This window comes from Elephantulus edwardii, unplaced genomic scaffold, assembly GCF_000299155.1.
Source record: "Elephantulus edwardii isolate Elephantulus edwardi_28Jun2011 unplaced genomic scaffold, EleEdw1.0 scaffold00212, whole genome shotgun sequence".
In the NCBI taxonomy this organism is placed as follows: domain Eukaryota; kingdom Metazoa; phylum Chordata; class Mammalia; order Macroscelidea; family Macroscelididae; genus Elephantulus; species Elephantulus edwardii.
Genome location: NW_006399962.1, coordinates 1,688,076 through 1,695,262, shown reverse-complemented (window position 1 = coordinate 1,695,262; position 7,187 = coordinate 1,688,076). Strand labels below are relative to the sequence as shown.

The 7,187-nt window shown below is 39.7% G+C and overlaps 1 pseudogene; it reads left to right on the top strand.

Moving 5' to 3' along the window:
* The window catches only part of LOC102869678, an 11,590-nt pseudogene extending 6,598 nt beyond the window's left edge, over positions 1-4,992 (top strand).
* Positions 4,993-7,187: the final 2,195 nt, after the last annotated feature.

Here is a 7,187-nt window from a genome sequence, read left to right as displayed (position 1 = left end):
TTAAAAAAATGACACTGGAGATTGCTTATTATAATTTTGAAAGACCCCTTTTCAATAACTATAAGTAATAAGTGGCAAATGTATGTGTGGAGTCACCAGCTAGAATGCACATTTATAAACACATATTATCCATACCTGTGGAAAGACACCATGGAGAAGCTAAATTTCTATGAGTTAGAACAAGGCAGGAGCTAACAATCATCAATTGCTTATGCACAAATTCAAGTTGAAGCTGACTAAAGTGAAAACAAACCTACAGAGTATGACCTTGAGTATATTCCACTGAATTTAGAGACAATCTCAATAGCAGATTTGACACATTAAACACAAGTGACCAAAGATCAGACAAGTTGAGGCTGCATGAAGAAAGCTGACACTCAAACTCATTGCTGTATGGTCTTTGGCTTGGCATTGAAATTTTCTATGTACTGTGCTACCAGCGAAGCAGGAGTGGCATCCACTTCCTAAACAACATGCCTCTAGAAACTCTATGAGCTTTGATAAATGCCTTTTGTTCACAGGGTCACTATGAGTCATGCTCGACTCAATGGCAGTCAACAACAACAACAACTATGCTACCAGAGCTCCCTGAAGTGTTTGTTGTTAGGTGCTGTTATGTTGAGTATGACCTATAAGCAACCCTATGAACAACAGATCTGAACCCTGACCTATCCTGCATTATCCTCACAATCTCTGACACACTTGAGCCCATTGCTGCAGTCACTGTGCCAATCCATCTGGTTGATGGTCTTCCTCTCTTTTGCTGACCGTCTACCTTTCCGAGCATGATGCCGCCCCAGCTTCTCCTAGTAACATATGTAAGATGAAGCTTTGTTATCTTTGACTCCAAGGAACACTGTTTTCACCCTCTCCAAGACAATATTGTTTGTTTTTTTTTGCAGTCCATGGGATATTCAGCATTCTTCTCCAACACTACAGCTCAAAGGCATCAGTTCTTCTGTCATCCTTATTGACTGTTCAGCTCTCAGATGCACAGCAAGTGATTGAAAAGACCATGGCCTGAATCAAATGCATCTTAGTCCTCAAAATGACATCATCGCTAATCAATAATTTAGAGAGGTCCCTGACTACAGACATTTCCAGTGCACTACTCAACTTTTCCCCAATGCAACACTTCACTTTTCCCTGTAAAGAAAGCTAGAGATCACTAACTAAAAAATACAGGAAAAAAAAAGAAAGAAAAGATAAAAATGGATGTCAAGCTGAGGCCTTTTGATTCTGTGGCACATGATGGTTACATACCTTCACAACTGTCTTAACTGTAGTGGGGCCAGGTGTGCAGGTGAGGGGAGGCTCAGGCACTTCAATCATCCTCAAGAAGTCAGAGACCTATGCACACCCATGTTTATTGCAGCTTTGTTCACAATAGCAAGGAGTTGGAAACAACCTAAGTGCCCATCAACAAACGAATGGCTAGAGAAGCTGTGGTATATTCGCACAATGGAATACTATGCTGCATTAAAAAACAAGGAACTCATGCAATACTATTCAAAATGGTTGACTCTGGAGAACATTATGCTGAGTGAAATATCCCAGTCACAAAAGGACAAATATTACATGATGCCACTGTTGTAGAATGGGACTGTCCTTGGTGTTGGGGAGAGACTGAGTAAGATGGGTTCAATAATGTATACTGCACTGAAACAGAGGAGGGAGAAAACTGTTTAAAAGAGATATATAACTAGGTATTTCTCTCATCACAGGAGACTAGAGCGAGGGCTACATGGTGGAGGGGACCTGGGGGAGGGTTTGTAAAACAATGAAAGAATCTTTTCTTTTACTTTTCCATAATTTTTGACTCATGTACTTATAACTTGTTAGTCAAATTTGTGTCTTCTAGGTTGCAACACCCCCATGATACATCTTCAAGGATATGAACATGTATGGCCACGCACAATCAATAAGAGTGCATCTAAATTCCAAAATCAATCTCCATAATAGTCTATGTGTTTCCTACTGCCAAAGGGGCCCTTTAGAGTAGTGAGAGAAGATCTTCACCCTGAAACCCACAGCGTCCCTTTTCAGCAGGAAGTAGCTAAGAGAATACGCCATCCCCTTTTCCTTATGACTCAGGGTGAAGTCTCTCTCAGGGAGGAGTGATAGGGAATGGCAAAGGACACACTGACAAAGAAGATTAATCAGAACTGGCTTTGACAAGCACTGTGGCATTTGGACAAGAACAAACTGGGAGGAGGGTAGAGAGAATAGTGCAACAATGAATGAATGGAAACCCAAAATCTCTGTAAATGTTTATGAAAATAAAATATAATTATAGAGAAAAAAAAAGAAGCCAGAGACCAGGGAAGGGAAGTGATTGCTGCATATGTTGCTGCTACTTGAAACCACTACCATTGAAGCTCATGACAGACATGATGAGGATGTAATTGATATTGAGGATGCCTTCAAGAATGTCATTGAAAAGGTGTTGTTATTGTTGTAGCAATACTATGAACTGTGCCCTATCTTGCACCTTTCATGTAATCTCCGATAAGCTAGAGTCAATTGTTAAAGACACTATGTCCATCCATCTTGTTGAAGGTCTTCCTCTCTTCCTCTCATGCTATACCTTTCCCAGTATGATGTCTTTTTCCAAAGACTGGAAACCAGGTATCAGTATGCCTACATTTCCAAATGTTACCTACAAAGTTCCAATGAGATGGGTATTATGCTGACTCCTTTGATGGAGGAAATCTGTCAGGGTAGATTTTAACCAAAGCTAAGAAAGATAACGAAATGATGATGAAATTATCAAATACAATGGAAAGCAGGAAGTAGATGAGATGATGGAGACAAAACTTCCAGGCAATAAAGGACTTGTATTGACGCCTCCGGCTAAGCATCACCCCACCTCTGCTAAATTAAATAAGCCCTTCCTGTTGGGCGCCAAGCCTCTCATTGTTCAATGTGAGGTTAATTTTCAAAACAGAATTGGAGTTGGTGGTGACTTCATGAAACTGCTTTCTGAAACTCTAGAATCCAATCTGGATCAGTTCCATAAAAGCATTCCTTATACTATTATGCTTGGTCCATAAAAATGTAGAGGGGACTATAAATTACTCTTGGTCTTCCAACATAAGAATGTAGAGACAGATCTGAAGACCTATTTTACTGATGAGAAAACAGATATTTTACATTAATCTTGAATCTGGGTAATAATTTTGAGATATTCGTTGATGATAGTTTGAGATAATAGTTGATAGTCTGTTGTGGACAGTGGATATATGCTAAGTGATATGACTCCGGTTATAAATCCTTCACATGAAATTGAAAATCCAGAAGACCAAAAACTTAAGGACTGGGACAAAAGACCAGAAATACCAGATCCAGATGCTGTCACGTTAGATGACTGTGATGAAGTTATCCCTGCAAAGATTCCTGATGAAGAGACCACACAACCTGAAGGCTGGCTAGCTAATGTGCCAGAATGCATACCTGATCTAGATGCCAAGAAGCCAGAGCACTGGGGCAGAGCTACAGATGCAGAACGGGAGGGTCCTCAGATTGCCAACTGTTAATGTGAGTCAGCTCCTGGCTGTCGTGTCAGGCAGTGACCGATGATCCACAATCCCAACTAGAAAGGAAAAGGGAAGCCTAGATTGACTATACTAATTACCAGGGAATGTGTAAAACCAAGAAAATACCAAATGCTGGTTTCTTTTAAGATCTGGAACCTTTCAGAAGGAATCCTATTTGTGCAGTTGGTTTGGAACTGTGGTCCATGACCTCTAATGTTTTTTTTTAAAATCTTGTTATACATGGAAATTAAAGAGTAGTTGAGAGTGGGCTAGTGATGGGTGGAGTCTGAAGAAAGCTGCTGATAGAGCTGTAGAGTTTAGTCATTGGGCAGATGATTGAGACAGCTGAGAAATGCTGGTGGTTTTGGATTGTCTGCAGTCTGACTGTAGCTCTGCTTGCATTTTTTGTTATCCTCTCCTGTTGCTTTGGAAAGAAACAATACAGTACTGTGGAGTAAAGAAGATTGATATTGCTCCACCAAATGTGAAAGGTGCTCTGGTGGCCTAGTGGTAAAAAGCTGCACTGCAATCCCAAAGGCAAGTGGTTTGAGGCCACCAGCTGCTCCACTGGCGAACGATGGGCAGTCTCCTTCCGTGGGTTTAACTGCCTTTGAAAACCCATTGGAGGGTTAGTTATGGGTAGGTTCCGACTTGACAGTACAAAAAAACCCGACAAAATATGAAGGAGGAAGAAAAGGATAAGGGAGATGAGAAGGAAGAAAGTGAAGAAAAACCTTGGAGAGAAACAAAGAAATGATGCTGAAGAATATGCTGGCACAGCATAAAGCAATTTTTGCTGTTAGGTGCCAATGAGTCTACTATGACTCATAGCGACCCTACGAGTGACATATCTGAACCCTGTCTTATCCTTTACCATCCTCATCTCTGACACACTTGAGCCTGTTGCTGCAGTCACTATTTTAGTTCATCTCATTGAGGGTCTTCCCCTCTTTCACAGACCTTCCACCTTTCCAAGCATGATGTCCCTCTTCAAGGAATAGCCTTTCCTAGCAACATGCCCAAGTGAGATGAAGCTTCACTATCCTTGCCTCCAAGGAGCACTCCAGCTGCAGTTTCTCCAAGACAGATCTGTTTGCTCTTTTGGCAGTATATGGAATATTCTCTCCAACACCACAACTCAAAGGCATCAATTCTTCTGGTGTCCTTATTCAATGTCCAGCTCTCAGGTCTCTGCAGATGATTGAAAAGACCATGGCCTGAAGCAGACACACCGCAGTCTTCATACTAACTAAAGAAGAGGATGAAATTTTGACAGATCACCAAGGAATAGAAAGCCTCAAAGAGAGTGAAATGAGCTTAAGAATTTGATATGTGATTTCCTTTTTCTCTCATTCCCTGGTGGCAGTGTGGTCCTAGAAAAGGACCTGGTACATCTTGGGCTGGAACTCAGAAAACCTCAAGATATCACCATCAACAAGTTCCAGTTGAACACTAGTCCATGAAACACTGATCTTTCAGCAGGAAATAACTGCAGTTGTGAAGAAAAAGAAAAAAAAAGATGTCCAAAGAGACTCAGCCTTGCTTTTGAATGGAAAGTAGATAAAGCTAAAAAAAAGAAATGATGAAGAGAGTTAAACAGATTTTTAAAAATTTTTAAAATTATTTTTATTATTTTTTATATATGTACCGTCAAATCGGATCTGACTGGTACAGGAGGAAATTGTTCCTCCTTCTTCAGCAGAGCATCTGGTGGATTCAGACCGTACACCTCTGGGATTGCAGTGCAGCTTCTTGCCTCTAGGCCACCAGAGAGTCAAACAGATTTTAAGGGACAGTTTGATAAGACAAAGCAAAGTATTATAATGAAATGTGTAAAAACATGGAGTTACAAAATCAAGATGGAAGAGCACATCCAGAATTTCTCAAGTTAAAGGAACTGAAGAAAAAAGGCATTCAAGCCTCTGGTTGTAATACTGAAAAATCCTATAGATGAGATATTGAACACTGAAGGAAGTGTCAAGAGAGAAGTAGAAGGAATATATAGAATCACTGTACCAAAAAGAATTGGTTAACATTCAACTACATTTTAGGAGGTAGCATATGATCAAGAATTAGTGGTTTTGAGGGAATACTAAACTGTACTGAAGATACTGGCAAAAAACAGTGCTCCAGGAATTAATAAAATACCAGTTGTGATATTTCAACAAATAGGCGCAATGCTAGACACAGTCACTTGCTTATGCAAAGAAATATGGAAGACAACCTGTCCAATGACTAGATCTATATTTGTATCAGTTATAAAGAAAAGTGATGCAACGGAAAATAGAAATTATTGAGCATCATTCAAGGAATCAAATGATATATTACATTGGAAAAATCTGCTGCAAAAGATCTCTGTAGAGTATTAAAAAGCAAATTCTCACTTTGAGGACTCAGGTGTAACTAACTAATTGATGATATATCTATCTATCTATCAATCTATCTATCTATCTATCTATCTATCTATCTATCTATCTATCTAATCGCCTTATATGTATGTGAAAGTTGGAGAATGAATAATGGAGACTGAAGAATTCATGTCTTTCAGTTATGGTGTTTGTGAAGAATATACCATGGACTGCCATAAAGAATGAACAAATCTGTCTTAGAAGGAGCACATTCAGAATGCTCCTACAACAGTCCAGAATAAGAGGTACATAGCAAAGTGGCCTGGGGGTAGAGGAGGGGGCCAGAGGAAATTATGCAATAATGAATGAATATTTTTTTTTAAAAGTGAAGTGGGAGGAGTAGGGAGGAAAATGTGTAGCAGTGAATGAATGAAAATCCAACTTCTCTGTAAACTTTTGTTAAAATCATAATTTAAAAAATTTAAGAAAAGGAATACTCCTTACAAATAAGGATATTAAGATTTTGCTATCAGGAGGGACCAGTTTCTGGATAAGGACATCAGGCTTGATAAAGTAGGTCAGTGAGAAGGAGAAAATCCTCAACAACATGGCTTGACACAGTGGTTGTAAGAATGGGTTCAGACATAGAAAGGATTGTGCAGGTACCGGCAAAGGACAAGGCAGTGTTTTCTTCTGTTCTACAGATCACTGTGAAAGGGAACTGACTTGATAGCACCTGAAAACAACTCTCACTTTTCTGAGATTGACAGAGCAGATATTATATCCTTTTTGTAGATGAGATAAACAAAGTCCATAGATATTGACTTGTCTGAGTCCTCACAGTTTGTTAGGCGAAGGCAGGACTAGATGTTAAGTCCAAGACCTAGAACTTTTGACTCTTTTTTTTAATTTTATTATTTTTTTTTTGTGTACCATCAAATCAGATCTGACTGGTACAGGAGGAGATTGTTCCTCCCTCTCCAACAGAGCATCTGATGGATTCGAACCATGCACCTATTGGATTGCAGTGCAGCTTCTTGCCACTAGGCCACCAGAGCTTGCTGAACTTTTGACTCTTTATCACTGTTTCCTTCCCTTCTTTCCTTGTTTCTTTCTTTCTAGGATCGAGGAGATACTAGAGGCACTATCTAATCTTGCTGGGAGCTATGCCTGAACCACCTCCACTGGGAAGCACTCTCACATTGTGACTTCATAGCCTCCTATAGATGACATCATGTTTGATACAGGAGAGGGTCAGTAATACAGAAGTAGGTCTTTGCTAGATATATAACTAGGTATTTCT